Raw genomic sequence first — 17,728 nt, 5'->3', positions numbered from 1 at the left:
AGCTGATGTTAATCCATTAATTATTTTCATAACTTAATATTTTCAGTATGTTGCAGTTTTGGTGGTAATGCCAGCACCCTCTTAATTTCAGATTCTATGACAGCACAAAAGAAGACACTCATAAATCATTGAATATTTAACAAAGGAGGTTTACTTAGCTCTTACAAAGCAATAATATACAACAAAGATACAGAGGTACTTATCTTCTTGGATGTAGTCACATCATCGCCATTTGGAAAAGTCCATCTGGTGTGGCAACTCACTTGATGTTAGGTATCCAGAAAGTCCTTGTGGCTGACATTTTTTATGTCCCTAGATGACCAGGAAACTGCATCAGAGAAGATGAGACAAATCAGGTTCTGGGGGCACCTTTTCTGTCTTTTAAGTAAAGTTATAGTTAGGTGGGAAGAAGCTACATCCTATGATCCAAATTCACATTAAATGAAAGGTACTTTCACTGGCTATCTCCTGTTCTTCATTCATGAAAAAAAAAATGAAGTTAGTCTGGGAGAATTAAGTAAGACGCTATAGATTTCCCAAGTATTGGGGCAGGGCAGGGGGAATGAAGAACAGTAGGCAAAAGAAGCAAATTAAAGTAAATCCCAAATGAGCAGGGAAGGGGAGTCTAGTAAAGGCTTAGTGGAGAAGATCAAAGAATCCAGGCAAAGGTTAGCCACTCCACTATGAGAATTCTCTATCAGTCTCTTCAGAAAGTCTTATTGACAAGATGAAAGGATATGAAATGGATAATGATATAATAAAATGAATTTGGAATTCATTGTATGACTGAACCAAAGGGTAGTTATTGGAGAAATTATAGGTAGGTATCTGAAAAAGTGCCACAAGGCTCCATTATTGACTCTGTGCTGCTAAACATTTTAACTCAATCTCTTTGAATAAAGATTGAATACTTATCAAATTTATGAAGGTAAATCCTTTCAGGAGGCATTGATGCTGCATTAAACATTGTATCTGGAATCTTAAAAGTACAAAAAGAAGTGATTAAATAATGATCTTGGCAAATGTAAATTGAGGATGTTGGGCTAAATGAACTCTGAGGTACCTTCCAACTTTAGTTCCTGATCCTCTTATCCTATGAAACTGAAATTCAATAGCAATAAATATGAAATTCTATCTTTGCAGTAAAAATCAACTACACAAGTTCAGACTACAGGAAATACAGCTAGACAATAAAACAAGAGAGCATTGAGGAAGTAAGTCATTTCATTATTCTTCAGAATCAACATTCAGAATGAAGACAAATTGATTATTCTTTCATTTTGCTTTGTTTTGTTTTGTGTTTTTTTGGCTTGAGTTTTTACTTTACTAGAATGGCAAAAGCATTATTCTTTACTACTATCTATTATGAATTTGAGAAAACGTGGGAAAATATTCGTGGTGGCAAATTCTTGTTCTCCTCTTCCACCCCAAAAAGCTTTAAGCTGCTATCTGACTCAAACCAGTCCAGAACAGTCATGGAGAACAGTTCACCATACCAGCATTCCCTCTCCAAAATTCTAACTGTAACCTTGAGAATGACTAATTTAACCAGGTCATCCATTAATTAAACCACTACCTTAGCACATCTCATCAACTGTCAATTGCAAACTCCTCTAACCTAGTTCCTAATATTGAACTTCATAAATCTCTATTATTTTAAATTACCATTTTTGGCACAGAAACTTTTCATGTTCTATCATCTCCTCTATAACTTGTATAAAGCACTGTACTTTATATCAGAAACTTTGGCTTGAATACCACTTACAAGGTGAGTGACTTTGAGCAAGTTGCTAACTTCTCTAAGAATTACAATACTTTTACTATGCACCTTATAAACTGGTCATGGGGAAAACACTTTGTAAGCCACAAAATCACATACTCTAATGCCTCTGATAGTGACAAACAGGTAACTGAGTTCTTGAAGGCTATGCCTACAGAAAACAAACTCTGGGAGGTACTTGTCAGCTAGAAAGAATATGGATATATTCAGATAATAAACTGAGTTTGTTGTCTAGGGATCAGTCCAACTAAATATAGAGAGGTACACCACTAGTAGGTTGGCCACTATATAATAAATTCATGGGAATTTACATAAATGTGAATACTAATCAAGAAATCCGAGATCTGTAGGGCACTTTCATACATGTATTTTATTGTGACTTTGGCATCTATTTCACTTCCTTTTCCTCTCTGACTCCAGCTGTTTCCTTCCTTCCATCCACCCATTCACTTAGCAAGATTTATCATTTAGCAAACATCCACTCATTTCCTTTAGTAAACTTTTAATAAGTTCCTGCTACATAAGAAAAAATAATGTACCAGTTACTGGTCAAGATGCAACACTAGTTCCTAGCTCTCATGGAATTTATGTTCTAATAGAAGCAATGAAGTACAAACACAGACAAGTAGAATATACAACACCGAATTAGTCTGAGAGGAAAAAAAATACAGTGAGAAGTCTGAGAAGGGAAGTTATAATTTTTTTTTGCATTGTGTTAATCTTTTTCCCCCCAATTACATGTTGTAATGGTAATGGGAATTTAAAAATCTTCCCTGCCCCTTAATAAGAGTAAGGGAATTTGAAGACCTTCCCTGCTTTGAAAATAATACTGTGCCCCCTGATCGGCTGAATGTAATCATATGGAGCCTGTGGTGGAAGAAGTTTGCAGAAGGGTGGAGCAGAACCCTCAAGAAGTTGGGAGTCAAAACAAGCTAGATGGTTGTAAGGAGAGGACACTTCCAAGGGAGGCAGATAGGGTTGTGAGTACATATTGCTCTTGTGTTATTTTGTGGGAAGACTAAAGGATGGTATGGCTCTCTGTGCTATTGTGGCTTATTAACTTCTTTGCTACTATAATGGATTTGCTTGCCTGCTGTTTGGATTTGATTTTCTGGTGTCTAAACAAATGTTTTGTTTCTTTCTTCTATACAGAGAGACTATTATATTTTGTGATTGAGCACGATGCAGGTATATTTATAATGAACATGGACAGTGTGAATATTGCATTGGCACCATACAGGAGAAAACTATTTTTAACATTTGTTTTTTTTTAACTTGGATTTCCAAATTCTTTCCCAACCTCCCTCCCCTCTCCATTCATTGAGAAGGCAAGGGATTTGATACAGGTTATACATGTACAGTCATGCAAGACATATTTTCATATTAGTCATGTCATGAAACAAAAACAGACTCACCTGACCCTCCAATAAAAACACCAAGAAAAATAAAGCTTTAAAAAGTATAATGTGATCTTCACTCAGATTCTGTCATTCTATCTCTGGAGGTGGATAGTATTTGTCATTATGAGTCAAGCATTATCTTAGATCATTTCCTTGCTGAGAATAATTAAGTCATTCAGAGTTGATCATTGTATAGTATTGTTACTGTGTACAATGGTTTTCTGGCTCTGCTCACCTCATTTTGCATCAATTCATGGAAGTCTTCCCAGGTTTTTCTGAAAGTTTCCTGTTCATTATTTCCTACAACCTCCAATATTTGTTATTTTCCTTTTCTTTTATATTAGCCAATTGGATAGGTATGAGGTGGTAACTCAGAGTTCTTTTAATTTGAATTTCTCTAATCAATAATCAGAGCATTTCTCATACAAGATAGATAGTACCGATTTCTTTGTCTGAAAACTGCTTGTTCATATCATTTAATCATTTATAATTGGGAATGATTTTTAATGTTATTTTATAAACTTGACTCAGTTCTCTCTGTAATTGAAAAATGAAGGCTTCATCAGAGATACTTGTTGCAAAATATTTCCCTTTCTTATAATTTTGGTTGCATTGGTTTTCTTTATGCAAAAACTTTTTAAATATATATAATCAAAATTATCTAGTTTGTATTTTGTAATGCTCTCTAAATTTTCTTTGATCCTAAATTCTTCCCTTTTCCAGAAATCTGACAGATAAATAATTCTATGGTCATTTAATTTGCTTATGGTATCACCCTTTATGACTAAATCATGTACTCATTTTGACCTTAGTTTGATAGGGTATTAGATGTTGGTCTGTACCTAGTTTCTGCCACACTGTTTTCCAATTCTCTCAGTAGATATTTTTTATCAAATTGGAAAATTGGAAAAGAATTTTTACAACGAATGTCTCTGATAAAGGCCTCATTTCTAAAATATACAGAGAACTGAGTCAAATCTATAAGGATACAAGTCATTTCCCAATTAATAAATGATCAACGTATTTGAACAGGCAGTTTTCAGAGGAAGAAATTAAAGAGATCTATAAGTTTATGTAAAAATGCTCTAAATCACTGATTAGAGAAATGCAAATCAAAACACCTCTGAGGTACCACATTTCACCAGTCAGATTGGCTAAAATGACAAAACAGGAAAATGATAAATGCTGGAGAGGACACAAAAAAATTGAAATACTAATTCATTGTTGGTGGAGTTGTGCCCATCAATTGGTGAATGGCTAAACAAGCTATGGTATATGAATATAATAGAATACTATTGTGCTATAAGAAATGAGTAGTAGACAGATTTCATAATAACCTAGGAGATTTATATAAACTGATGCTGAGGGAGGAGAGCAGAAACAGGAGAACTTTGTACACACTTACATACACATTGTATCTGTGAAAAACTAACTTTGGTGGATGGGACTCCTCTCAGCGATTCCTTCCTTCCTTCCTTCCTTCCTCCAAAAGACTCATGATGGAAAGGGATATTCACATCCAGAGAAAAGAACTGCAGGGTCTGAATACAGATTGAAGCAAACTACTACAGGCTCTCTCTCTTTTGTTTTTTGTTTTGTTTCATTCCTTCTTTCTCAATATTCACTCCATTGATTATAATTCTTCTTTACAACTCGACTAATGTTCTATACAAATGTATTTGTAGAAACTATATCAGATTGAATGCTGCCATTGGGAGGAGGGGCGAAAAGAAGGAAGGGGACAAAATTTGGAACTCAAGGGATTATGGAACTGAATGTTGTAAAATAAAAGTAAATAAAAATTTTTTTTGTTAATTTTCTCTTTTTATTTTTACATTTTTTACATAATCGATGCTAATGCACAGTCAAAAAATGATGGATCAGTGAGAAGCCAGAATATTTTACATTTCTTTTTTATCTTTGTCCAAGATATTTTTATTTTTTAATTAAATTTTATGTTTACTTTTAGTTTACATCACTCATTTCCACAAGATTTTGAGTTACAAATTTTCTCCCCATCTTTCCCTACCCACCACCCAAAACAGCAATCCCACTAAATAACACCTCCCCAATTTGCTCTCTCCTATATTCTCCCCCATCTCCCTTCTGACTTTCCAGTAGGGCAAGATGGATCTCTATGCCTTAGTGCCTGTATATCTTATTTCCCACTTGCATGTAAGAAAAAAAATGTTATTTTTTTTTAAGCAATTGGGGTTAAGTAACATGCTCAAGGTTACAGGGCCAGTTATTTCTGGGTGTGGTCCTGAGTGTCTGAGTGTGGGATTCAATCTCCAGGTCATCCTGACACTGGAACTGGTGCTCTTACTCGCTATGCTACCTGGCCGCCCCTATATATTATTTTTTAAACATTTGATTTTAAAACTTTGAATTCCAGATTCTTTCCCTTCTTCCCTCATCACCCACCATTACTGGGAAGATAAGTAATTCAATATAGGCTGTACATGTGAAGCTATGCAAAACATTTCAATAGTGGATAAATTGTGAAAGACTAACTATATTTCCCTCCATCCTATCCCATTACCCACTTGTTCTATTCCCTACATTGACCCTGTCCCTTTTCTTTTTTTTTTTAAGTAATCAGGGTTAAATAACTTGCTCAGGGTTACACGGCCAGTTATTTCTGAGTGTGGTGCTAAGTATCTGAGCCTGGATTTGATCCCCAGGTCATCCCAACACTGAGCCACCTGGCCACCCCGACCCTGTCCCTTTTCAAAAGTGTGTGCTTCCAACTTCCCTCCTTCCCTCCCTCCCAAACTGACCTCCTGTCCATCATACCCCATCTCATCCCCTTGCTCTCTACTCTCCTGTACTATGAGATACCCTATTTAGTGTGTATCATTCCCTTCCTAAGCCAAATTCATGGAGAATAAGGTTGACTCATTCCCTTTTACCTTCCTGTTTTTTCCCTTCCATTGTAACTGTTTTCCCTTGCCTCTTCTATATGAGATAATTTACCCCATTCTGTTTCTCCCCATTTCCTCTCATTATATTCCTCTCTCACCCCTCAATTTTACCTTTTAAGAATCATCCCTTCTTATTCAATTGATTCTGTGCCCTCTGTCTATGTATACCTGTACATACACACACACACACACACACACACATATATATATACACACAATCCCGAATGTATTCATATGCACATATACCTTCTATATAGACATATATATGTATATATACACACAGATATATGTGTGTGTATATATATATATACACATATACACATTTATATTACCTTCAACTATTCTCATACTGAGAAAAGTTTCATAAGTTATAATTATCATTTTTCCATGTAGAAATATAAATAGTTCAACTTTGATAAGTTCCTTATGATTTCTTTTCCTTGTTTACTTTCTCATACTTCTCTTCCTTCTTGTATCTGAATGTCAAATTTTCTACTCATGTCTGGTTTTTTCATCATGAATGTTGAAAATCCTCTATTCCATTGAATGACCATATTTTCCCCTGATACGAGATACTCACTTTTGCTGGGTAGGTGATTCTTGGTTTTAATCCCAGCTCCTTTGACCTCCAGAATATCATATTCCAAGCCCTTTGATCCTTCAGTGTAGAAGCTGCCATATCCTGTGTTATCCTGATTGTGTTTCCACAATATTCAAATTATTTCTTCCTGGTTGCTTGTAATATTTTCTCCTTGATCTGGCAACTCTGGAACATGGCTATAATATTCCTAGGAGTTTTCTTTTTGGGATTTTTTTCAGGAGGTAATCAGTGGATTCTTTCAACCTCTATTTTGCCCTCTGCTTCTAAAACATCAGGACAATTTTCCTTGAGAATTTCTTGAAGTATGATTTCTAGGTTCTTTTTTTGATCATGGTTTCAGGTAGACCAATAATTTTTAAATTATCTCTCCTAGATCTATTTTCTAGGTCACTGTTTTTTTATTGAGATATTTCATATTGCCTTCTATTTTTTCATTTGTTTGGATCTGTTTAATAGTATCTTGATTTCTCCTAATGTCACTTGCTTCCATTTGCTCCAATCTAATTCTGAAGGAATGATTCTCTTCAGTGAGTTTTTGAGATTCTTTTCCATCTGGCAAATTCTGCTTTTTAAGGCATTCTTCTTATTAGCTTTTTGAGCTGCTCTTGCCATTTGAGTTAATCTATCTTTTAAGGTATTATTTTCTTCAGTCAGGTTGTTGATGCTCAATTTATAGTTTTCTTGCATCATTCTCATTTCTCTTCCCAGTTTTTCCTCCACTTCTCTTATTTGGTTTTCAAAATCCTTCTTAAGCTCCTCTATGCCCAGTAAGCAGCTTATTCTTTTCTTAGAAGATTTTGGTATAGGAATTCTGACTTCACTGTCTTCCTCCTGTTCATTGCTTTGATCCTTTTTGTCCCCAAAAAGGGAATTCAAAGTTGGACTTCTGTGCTTGCCTTGCTTCCCTCACTTGCTCATGTTGCCACTGAATTACTTGACTTTTGAGCTTTTTGCCACATAGGACTCTGCTACCAGAGAGAGGAGTTTTGTCCCAATTGCTGGGGTTTTCCCAGCTGCTGAAGCTATTTGTTGGGTGCCCTCTCTGAAGCCTCAACAAATTCTGGCAAACTGGTCATGCAACCCAGGACCTTCACCCTAGACCACAATCCGCAAGACTGATCACCCCTTAGACTGGTGGATTGGTCCCTCTACAATCTTCAAGCCAGGAGCTCTGAAGCAGCCACATGGCAGTGCCTGCATGGCCACCACACCTCAGCCGCTTCTTCTTCTGGGGGCAAAGGCCTGACTGCACTCCCTAATTCACAGGTCCCAAAGTCCCCACTGCACTGACCTCTCACTTTGTCCTTAGCATCTATGGGTTGATATGGAACCCACCACAGCTGCTGGTGGTCTGAAGTCCCTACAGCTGGTGGCTGGTTGTGGCCGCCCTGAGGCTAAGACCTCAGGCTTGTGTGGGGCTGGACTAGGCACCCAACACTATGCACTGGCTGCTTCCTGCCGGCATGCCGGGCTGTCTTCAGTGGGACATTTGCTTCTCTCTGTCATTTTGTGGGTTCTATAGCACCAAAGTTTGTGTAGAGTCGTTTTTTACATGAATTGGTGGAGGTGGGAATGGGAGCCCCATGGAAATCCTGTTTCTATTCCTCCATTTTGACTCAGCCCCCTATCTGAAAACTTTTAATAAAAAAAGGCATGAAAATTTTAATGCAAAAATATTAATGTATAATAAAAATTAAGAACTCTTTAAAATTAGAGGTGACATATAGAAACAAAATGTTTTTAAAATTCATTAGCTAACTTAATCAAGAAAAATAGTAGACTAAAAAAACAGTGTGACAAACAGAAATATATATAACAAATAGAAAAAAATATAAAACAAATAATACAAACAGAAAACAAAAATTGTCTGAAAATTTTACACAATTGTACAGCTATGTAACTAAGTAAAATAGTAATGTAAATTAGTGAAATTAGTGAAAATTAACAAGAATATGAAATATCAAAGACAAAAAAGAAATAGATATTTTAAACCACCCAATCTCAAGAAAATAACCTGAACAAGCCATAAATGAATAGTCAAAGAACTGTATCACTAGATAGAGTTAGCTTTATTAGAAGTTGGAAGAGCTAGACTACTTAGCCTAGCCAGCTTTTCAAATGAATTTTATCAAACAACTTCAGAAAGACCTCTAGCAAATTTCTTTTATGAGAGAAATATTATCTTTCCATCTATGTATTGTACCTATTCAAATAGACTTTGTTGTTTACCATCCACTTCCCCACCCCCCACACCAATAGAATGTAAGCATCTTGAAGTCAGGAACGCTTTTTCTTCTTTTTTTTATCCCTACCAATTAGTACGATATCCTTTGCATAGTAAATGCTTTTTGATTGCCTGATGCTCAAGCCAAGAACAGCAAAGCAAAGAACAAGAGCTGTAAACTCATCTCACTGATCATAGAATGCTTCACTGGTGTAAGAATGCTGATTACAGAAATATAACCAGAAAATCATTGATTATAAATCAAGTTGAAGCCATACTAATGAGACAAGGATGTTCTAACATCAACCAAGCAAGAATAATCATTTATTAAATATCTATACTATGCATAACATTGGTTATGCAAAGAAAAAAGATAAAAGGATAAAGGAACGTTTGCCGCCAAGGAGCTAACATTTGATTGGAGAGATAACATATATAATACATGCAGAACAAAAACAAAGTAATTAGGGAAAATAGCATTAGTAGTATCAGGAAAAGCTATATTTAGGAGGTATACTATAGCTTGAAGAAAGTGAGGGATTTGAGGTGTAGAGGGAACACATTCTAGGAATGGAAGACGGTTAGTATAAAGGTATGGAGATGAGAAATGGAGTACAGAGTAAGAGAAAAGGAGCAGACAGTATGTCTGCATCATAGATTTAAGATAGAGTAGTAATGTGTAATGAGGCTGGAAAGATAAATTGGGACCAGACTATAAAAGGCTTTAGTAGCCAAATTTATGAGTTAATGTTTTATCCTAGAAGAAAAAATATGAAATCATTAGAAAACAATTAGTGCAATTAAGTATAAAAATGAAAAAAATTAAGTCTCATGATTATTTTAAAGGAAGTACAAAAAAAGACTTTGACATTATATAGCATGTATTCATGTTAAAAAACATACAAAGCATGGGGAGGCTAGGTGAATAGAGCACCTGCCCTGGAGTCAGGAGGACCTAAGTTCAAATCCCATCTGAGACACTTAACACAAAACTAGCCATGTGACCTTGGGCAAGTCACTTCACCCCAACTGCCCTACTTTACCCCCTGCAAAAAAAAAACAAAAACAAAAACTACAAAACATATTTTTAAAACCCAGAGATACAATTATTTGTTATGAAGAAGCACTAGAAATGTCCTCTAAACAAACAGGGGTAAAGCATGCATGCTCCCTCCACTACTATTTGACACAGTCCTGCAAATAATAAATACCAATAAAATAAGAGCACCAAATTAAAATGTATAAATATTGGCAAAAAAAGACAAAATTATCCCTTTTTGCAGATGATATAATAGTGCACATAGAAAATCCTAGGGAGTCACCAAAGTTATTAAATGAGATAATTACTAGACACAGTTAAGTATCTATATGTAAAATAAATTCATTAAAATATTGATATTTATAGATAATACTACCAAAAAGGAGGGGGATATTACAATAAAAGAAATAGAAATCAAAATAAATTAAAATGCTTAAATATTTTAGGGTTGTTCTACAGGAATACACATGAGATTTATATAAATAAAACTATAAAACACTATAGAATAAAGACAATTAAGTCTGTAGACATTCTTTACTTAAGGTTGGACCAAGTCAATAAAATTAAAATGACAACATCATTTAAATTCATTTATTGATTTAGTGCTATAACAGTTAAACAGGGGGACACTTTTACAACTATAAAGTATAATAACAGGAATAATAGATTTAAAATCTCAGGGGAAATAACAAAAAAAGCATAAATAAAAGGAGCATTACAATACCAGATCTGAAACTGCATCATGAAGCAGTAGTCATTAATCATTTGGTAGATGATTTCCAGTTATATTATGCATTTTAAAGTTATTTTGAATAGAATTTCTCTGTCTTTTTCTGCTAGTCTTTTCTTTCTTTTTTTAAGCAATGCACAGATAGGTTATTAATATTTGTAGACTTATTTTATATTCCAGACTTACTACAAAACACTTTTAAAAACCCAGAAATAAAGGAAAGCAAGCAATTAGAGAGACATTATTTGCTCATGGTTGGGTCATGTCAGTATAATAAAATGGGAATATTAAATAAAATAATTTAAATATTTAGTGCCATACTAACTATCAAAAGTTTTTAAAATAAATACAGATAACAAATATAATAAAATTTATTTTAATGAACAAGTCAAGAATCTCAGGGTAAAGAAGGGGGAAAGTAGGAATGAATGGAACCTAGCAGTACCAGATCTTAAACTATACTGTGATGAATCATCAGCACTACTTGTTATTTATTAAAAAAATAACTTACTAATCAATGAAATTGATCTGGTAAACTCTAGAAACAATTGAACATAGTAGTGCAATATTCAATAAATTTAGGGATACCAATTACTGAGATAAGAATTCCCTATGTATATTTTATCTATATCAAGAATAGAATAAATGGGGGCGGCCAGGTGGCTCAGCGAGTAAGAGCACCGGCTCCAGTGTTGGGACGACCTGGAGATCGAATCCCGGGCTCAGACACTCAGCACCACACCCAGAAATAACGGGCTGTGTAACCTTGAGCAAGTTACTTAACCCTGATTGCTTAAAAAAAAAAAAAAAAAGAATAAATACGTTATATCATTGAACTGCTTCAAATAGAAATTTGCCAAAATTAGGAAAAAAAAAAAGAATAGAATAAATGTCTCTTATGGGTTACCCTGAGGATCTACCAACATTTATGAAAATATATATATTTCTAAGGTCCCCTAGAAATACTTCATTTATATATTGATTATGGCAATTATATGAATATCATAGCACATAGATAGTGATAACTATAACTCATCAATAATAATATCCATTAATAATTTTTTAAAAGCAATAAATTGTATATGTTGATACTTTAACTCATGTTCTCAATAAATAATGAGAAAGACCACAATAAATATAGTACTGACTCGGAATTAGGAAGGTCTGAGTTCAAATACTGCTTCTGATACTTAATGGAGCTGTATGGGCCAGTCATTTTATCTGAGTCTCTATTCATTTGGAAAATAGAGTATTGTCCTGCTAGTACTTTACAAACTTTAAAGTGAAATTTAAATGATTACTTCTATTTTTATTACTATTAAGACATCCAAGGTTTTTTTTTCTGTTTTTTTGGTTTTGTTAATGTTTTGCTTTTTAGCCATTGCATTTAGGTTTTTTCTTCCTCTTACTTTCTAGGAAGTGATTTTTATGTTCTAAAAGCTTCTTTTAAGGACAATACATTCACTACATAGTCTGGTTGGAAGAGAAAACAAGGAGCAAAGACTTTGTGACTCAGGGACTGGAAGTTTTGCTTCTCAAAAGAATAAGCAGTGAGAACTTCTGAAATCAAAGGATTAGACCAGGGATGGGGTACTGGTAGCCTCAAGGACATGTGTAGCCCACTAGGTCCTCAAGTGTGGCTCTTTGAATCCAAACTTCAAAGAACAAATCCCCTTAACAAAAGAATTTGTTCTATAAAACTTCGACTCAGTCAAAATGCCGTACCCAAGGACCTAGAAGGTCACATGTGGCCTCAAGGCTGCAGGTTTCCTGCCTCTGTCTTAGACTATATATGTCAATATATGTTTAAACTTTATAAAGTACTTACAATGAAGAGAGGTGGTAACTTCCTCTCTTGTACTTATTCATTTTGTGGCCATTAAATACAATAGCTACATTTCCCAACTGAATTTCAGTTGAGAATTTATTGGGTCACACTCACCCATTTCCACTAATGTACAATACAGTGCTGGTGCTGACAAAAGAACAAAAAGAAAAAAAAAACCTCAATCTCCCAGTTCCATGCCAGCTCAGTTCCTTGGGGAGAAGCAATGCTGCTGCCACTGGCATCCAAAGAACCTGGCACGGCTTCAGTGTTTCTATCAAAAAGATAGGCAAGCAAAAAGGGATAAGAGATATATGATGTGTCTGGCCAAAACCCATCCCAAACTGGACTGCGGTTCAGGAACTATATTGGGGACACAAATAAATGAGTTGAGATTTTCCCATTTGAAAGAAAGTGAATAAAGAAAGGCTGTATATTCATCTTAGCTACTATGACTATTAGTACTGTTAAAAAAAAAAATCATTAGGCATCATTATGGAACTAAGCCATTCTCCGACTTTCCACTTCCCTCAGAGGGTGAATGCAGACAGCTTTGTCAGGGCTATTCAAGGCAAATTTGTAAAAATTGGGTGTTGAATGAACCAGAACACCTTGGTTCACAGCATCATGAGATTTGGAACAGCACCCCTCTGTATTTTCTTCCATGTACATCCTTTTCTCTCTTTCTTCTTCTTCCCATTGTACCCATCAGGCTTAAAATGAATGTGGAGAAATATCAAAAAGAACAATAAAATTGCCTTCAAAAGTCACTTTAAAAAAAATCAAGGGTTAGTGGGAAGTTTTGGCATATCACAGTTTAGAAAACAATCATACCAGCTTATTGACAACATGCCAAAATATTTTTTGTTTCTGTTTTTTGTTTAATAATTGTTTAATAATCTGCCTTGCTGAAAGCAACAGGAATGCACAAGAGATATAAAAATGGGACCCTGACTTTCTTTCCTCATGCCTTTAAAACTATAGTTATACTATTAAATGTGGTTGTATTTGCCCTAATGTGACTAGACTTTAAGCTTCTTGAGGGCACAAACTGTTTTGTGATAACTAGGTATCTTTAGTATCCTATACATAGTAAAATAACGAATAGATAGCCCTCAGCATCAGGAAAATCTGGTTTCAAGTAAATACTACCTCTGACACATACTGATTGCATGAATCTGGGCAAGTCACTTAAACTGTCAATATCTTAAACAAATTTCTAATAATGTAAGTTGCAAAACAGATGCTACTCTCTATTGGTAGAAGAAGTTTCCTTATTAACAATTCCAACATCCTCTCCTCATCCCCCAAATCACAAGACTGCCCCCATGCCCATCTCCACATAATGGTTATTTTGATTTCTGATAGGCCAGCACAAGGTAGTGAACCTGAGGAATAGTGGGCCCTGAATGTTCACCAGAGGAATTAGAGTGACTAGATTTGGAATGAATGGAATAGGTGAGGGATCAGACTAAGAAAAGTGGGTGGGGGAGAGGGACCATGGACCATCTAGAGTAGCAGATGGAGTCTGTGATTAAATTAAAAAATAAGAATAATATACAAAAAAGAGGAGTGATAAAGGAAAGAGGAGAGTGGTGTGAGAGACCTTCAGTGAAGGGTAAGTACCTTTGGGAGAAATATCAAAAGAAAGAATACAAGATTGGTTTGTTACAATGGAGGACATCTGCTTGCCTTAGTCAGTACATATAATAATTGAGTTAGTTTAGTTATTTTCTTATTTCACAATTTGAATTCCTTTTGAACACAATCTTGGTTTTTTTTTATGAGTTTTATTAACTCAACTAGCTGATTTTTTTCACATTTCTCAATTAGTTTGTTGTACTTGATATAAACACAGTCTCTGACAAGCCACCATAAGCCAATGCACATTTTGCTGTTAAAGGAGAGTGTGGTTAAAAATGGCTTCCTCATCAAGCTATTTGACAACATTAAAAATATTCACTTCAAAAATAGAGCCAAATTTCCAGGTGAAGCTTTTGTGTGTCTAGCTTCACAAGTAATCTGCTTCTTTCAGGACAGAGATTAGGGAAGGGCTTGGTCAAGGGGCAGCAGAGGGCACTCCAGGCCAAATCAGGTTAAGTTGTGGTCACTTTATCTCTTGTTGTTGACGCAAAGCTCTGAGGCCATGGCCCAGGGTTTTCCTGTAGAATGTGTTTACAAGCAGGTCAAGGACTTGTAGACAGATAACCATTAGCAAAACAACTTTTCTATTGACAAAGGAGCAAAGAAAGGTGTGTTTGCAGATGAATTATCTCCTGCTTCTTAAAAAAAAAAAGTCAAACCAAAACACTAAATCCCAGCTTTCTGTCTATAGGGGCATTTATTTTGGCCAAAAAGATAAACTTCTGCCTTCTCAGAATCCCAATCAGGGTGGATAGTTAGGCTACACTACATTGATTACACACAAATCCTCACTGGAATTTACCAGCACTGGAAAACTGCCCATTCACTTTGGCTGAACTAAAGAAGCCTTCCTATGCCAAACTTAGAAAAAAGCATGGCTAAAATACTGAAATAGCTCATAAGTACTTTTAACACTGTCACCAAGTGTAGGGACAACCATAGATTCTCAGCAAAATTTGCTTAATCTTCCCTGAGAATATAGGCAGAAGTCTGTCTGATAACTCTGTGGTCTCTGAGTCCTGACCTTTATTGTAAAGACATTTTGGGCCAGACCATAAATTTACAAAGGCTTAGGACAGAGGCTCAGAATCCCCAAAGTGTATACACACAAAGGAAGAAGAGCTGCGAAGTGAGTGAGCAAAGAAAATTAAATACAGCTATCAGAAGCAACATTAATAAGATGCTTAACTAACGAATGGCTTTAAAGCTTAGAAAACAGCAGCCTACTTTTCAACTCACTGTGACTGAACACTTGCATACAAGCAGTGAGGAAAAGACTGGCATAGTATGTTCAGTCTTATGCAAAAGAAGGGTACTCACATTTTCAATGAAGGAGAAAAAACCTGAAACCTGGGAATCTGCACATGGGGAAAATATGAGCTGTCTCGTTAGAAGTATAGTTCTCAATTAGTTTTCTTTTTATCCTCCCTTTTCTTTCTTGCTCTCAGCCCCCTTACACACACCCACACATACACACACAGCTCTTTGCACTTGTGAAGGGTCAGAAAGGTTCTTGTGGACTTCTCTCCATAGAAGTCCTGACAATGTGACATGTGCAGTCCCGACAATGACATGCCACTCAAAACCTCTCCCTTCAGATTGTCCCCCCTTTTTAAGGAGACAGCCAACGTGAATGAAACACTTTTTTTTTTCCTCTTCCAGGGAAAGTCTGACTTGCCTTTTATTAACCAAGATACAAAGTGCTACTCACATGCTTAGGACAGTAGAATTCTTTATTCTCTTAACTAGCAATTTGTTTGACCCTCCATAATAGTATGAAAACTCCACAGTGTTCCATCTTTTTTTAATTTTTTAATATTCCTATTACTCTGTGAGACATTCCTATAAAAACATTGTCATAAACCGTAAACTCTTCCTATTAAAAGGACATTTTAAGAGGCTTCATTTTAACATGGTTCTGTCACTCAAAGTGGGAAACTTTCTGCTAGTTCCCTTCCAAGCTGTTAAAGATTAGCTTGATGTAGATAAGACTATTCCCCAAACTCATTATCTGTCTTCCAAATGCACCTTAAGGACTACTTAATAAAGTCAAGGTTATGTGAAGAGTATTTTACTGAAAACCAGTGAATGACTATTAATAAATCTGCATTACAGATTGGTTATTTTGTCTCTGTCTTTCATTTTAGGAATGGGTAATCTCCCCCCCCCCTTTTTTAAACCACAAGTATGTGTAGCTATGTCATAGGGCACTGATGAATCTGATGTCAGTTGTAGGAAGGAGCAATAAAATATCATTTCATCTAATTTACAAAGCAAGTTATGCATTCAAAAGCATACCCCCCCACACACGAAATTACATTGCATCTCTGAACTATCCACGCACTCCCCAAGCCCCCTCCCCAAATGAAAACTTCACCCTTCCATCTCTACTCATGCAAGTATATGTTAAAACAATGGTCGTTTATTGCTTAGAAGGAAATTCTAATTTATTCTTCTGCTAAGAAGTTGTTCTGGGCCTAAATTTACCAACATTTACTGCCCCAGTTATTCTAGCCCTGGTATAAGGTTCAACGGGTGGGTGGGGATAAGAAGAAACTTTAGCATGTAACAAAGTAATTAATAGTTGAGAATCTAATAATAGGGTGGACCTTCCTGCTGCCCCACCCCCTCTTCCAAAAAAAACTACCAAACAAACCCAAAACACTATTAAAGGAATATGTTCTTAAATTGCATCCTTTCCCCTAGCAAAGCCATATGCAATTCCTTTCATGCTGACTATGTGATCAAAGATCACTCTTTTCTAATATGTTCATACACCATATCTAAAACCAGCTTACTTAAAAGATTTTTCATGGGAAATTTTGCAAAAGCTGATCTTCCTCTGTGATTATCATACCTTTCTGGTTGAAGTTAGATAAAAAAAATACAAGTACAAAAAAATACTTGCTTGTCTTGTGGTATTGATAATGCTGGTCGCCACCAAAATCAGAATGTGCAGACATATAATCACCATAATAACAGTATATGGAGGATGAGACAAAAGAACATGTAACTAGAGGACGTACCACCTTGACTCCTGTGAATTATACCAAAAGGCATAATCATGTTACTAAGATTGCAGCTCACTACCACCTCCAATGGAGGATCACAAATGGGTTAACACTGTAAAAATAAAGATGTGTTGCAAAACAGTCACTGTAAGTCATAAAATAATAGGACTGAGGATGAATGAGGTCACAAACTTTAAAAAAAATGGTGGGAACTACTAATCGTACTGCTTTACTAAGAAGATATAGGAAATTTATGGAAAATAAAGGTGACTCTGGCAGTGCATCATACATCTGTGCAAAACTAGAGACTCATCAAAGCAGAGTCAGTTATTAGGAGGAGTATTTTAGTTAGCTAAAATAGGTCATGATTTTAGAGCTGTGAGGGAGTTAATATGCTATCTGCCCCAGCCCCTTATTTTACAGATGAGGAAACTGAGATATATAGCAATGATGTGACTTGCCTGAGGTTCTGCAGGTAGTAAGTGGCAGAGCCAGGATCTGAGTCCAAGTCTTTAAGATGCCAAATCTAGCGTTCTTTTCACTGAACCAT

General features: G+C 35.6%; 1 long non-coding RNA gene across 2 annotated transcripts in view; it reads right to left on the bottom strand.

Annotated features, from left to right (window-relative positions):
* Positions 1 to 135: 135 nt before the first annotated feature.
* The window catches only part of LOC138168569 (uncharacterized), a 102,120-nt gene continuing 84,527 nt past the window's right edge, over positions 136 to 17,728 (bottom strand). For both annotated transcript variants that reach the window (XR_011170140.1, XR_011170141.1), the window contains exon 4: positions 136 to 328. This is a non-coding gene — a long non-coding RNA (uncharacterized lncRNA). The remainder of the gene's footprint in view (positions 329 to 17,728) is intronic.

Source organism: Petaurus breviceps, unplaced genomic scaffold, assembly GCF_028583685.1.
Source record: "Petaurus breviceps papuanus isolate PSGF00001 unplaced genomic scaffold, PetGlider_PUasm1.0 37, whole genome shotgun sequence".
Classification (NCBI taxonomy): domain Eukaryota; kingdom Metazoa; phylum Chordata; class Mammalia; order Diprotodontia; family Petauridae; genus Petaurus; species Petaurus breviceps.
This window is presented reverse-complemented; position numbering and strand designations above follow the sequence as displayed.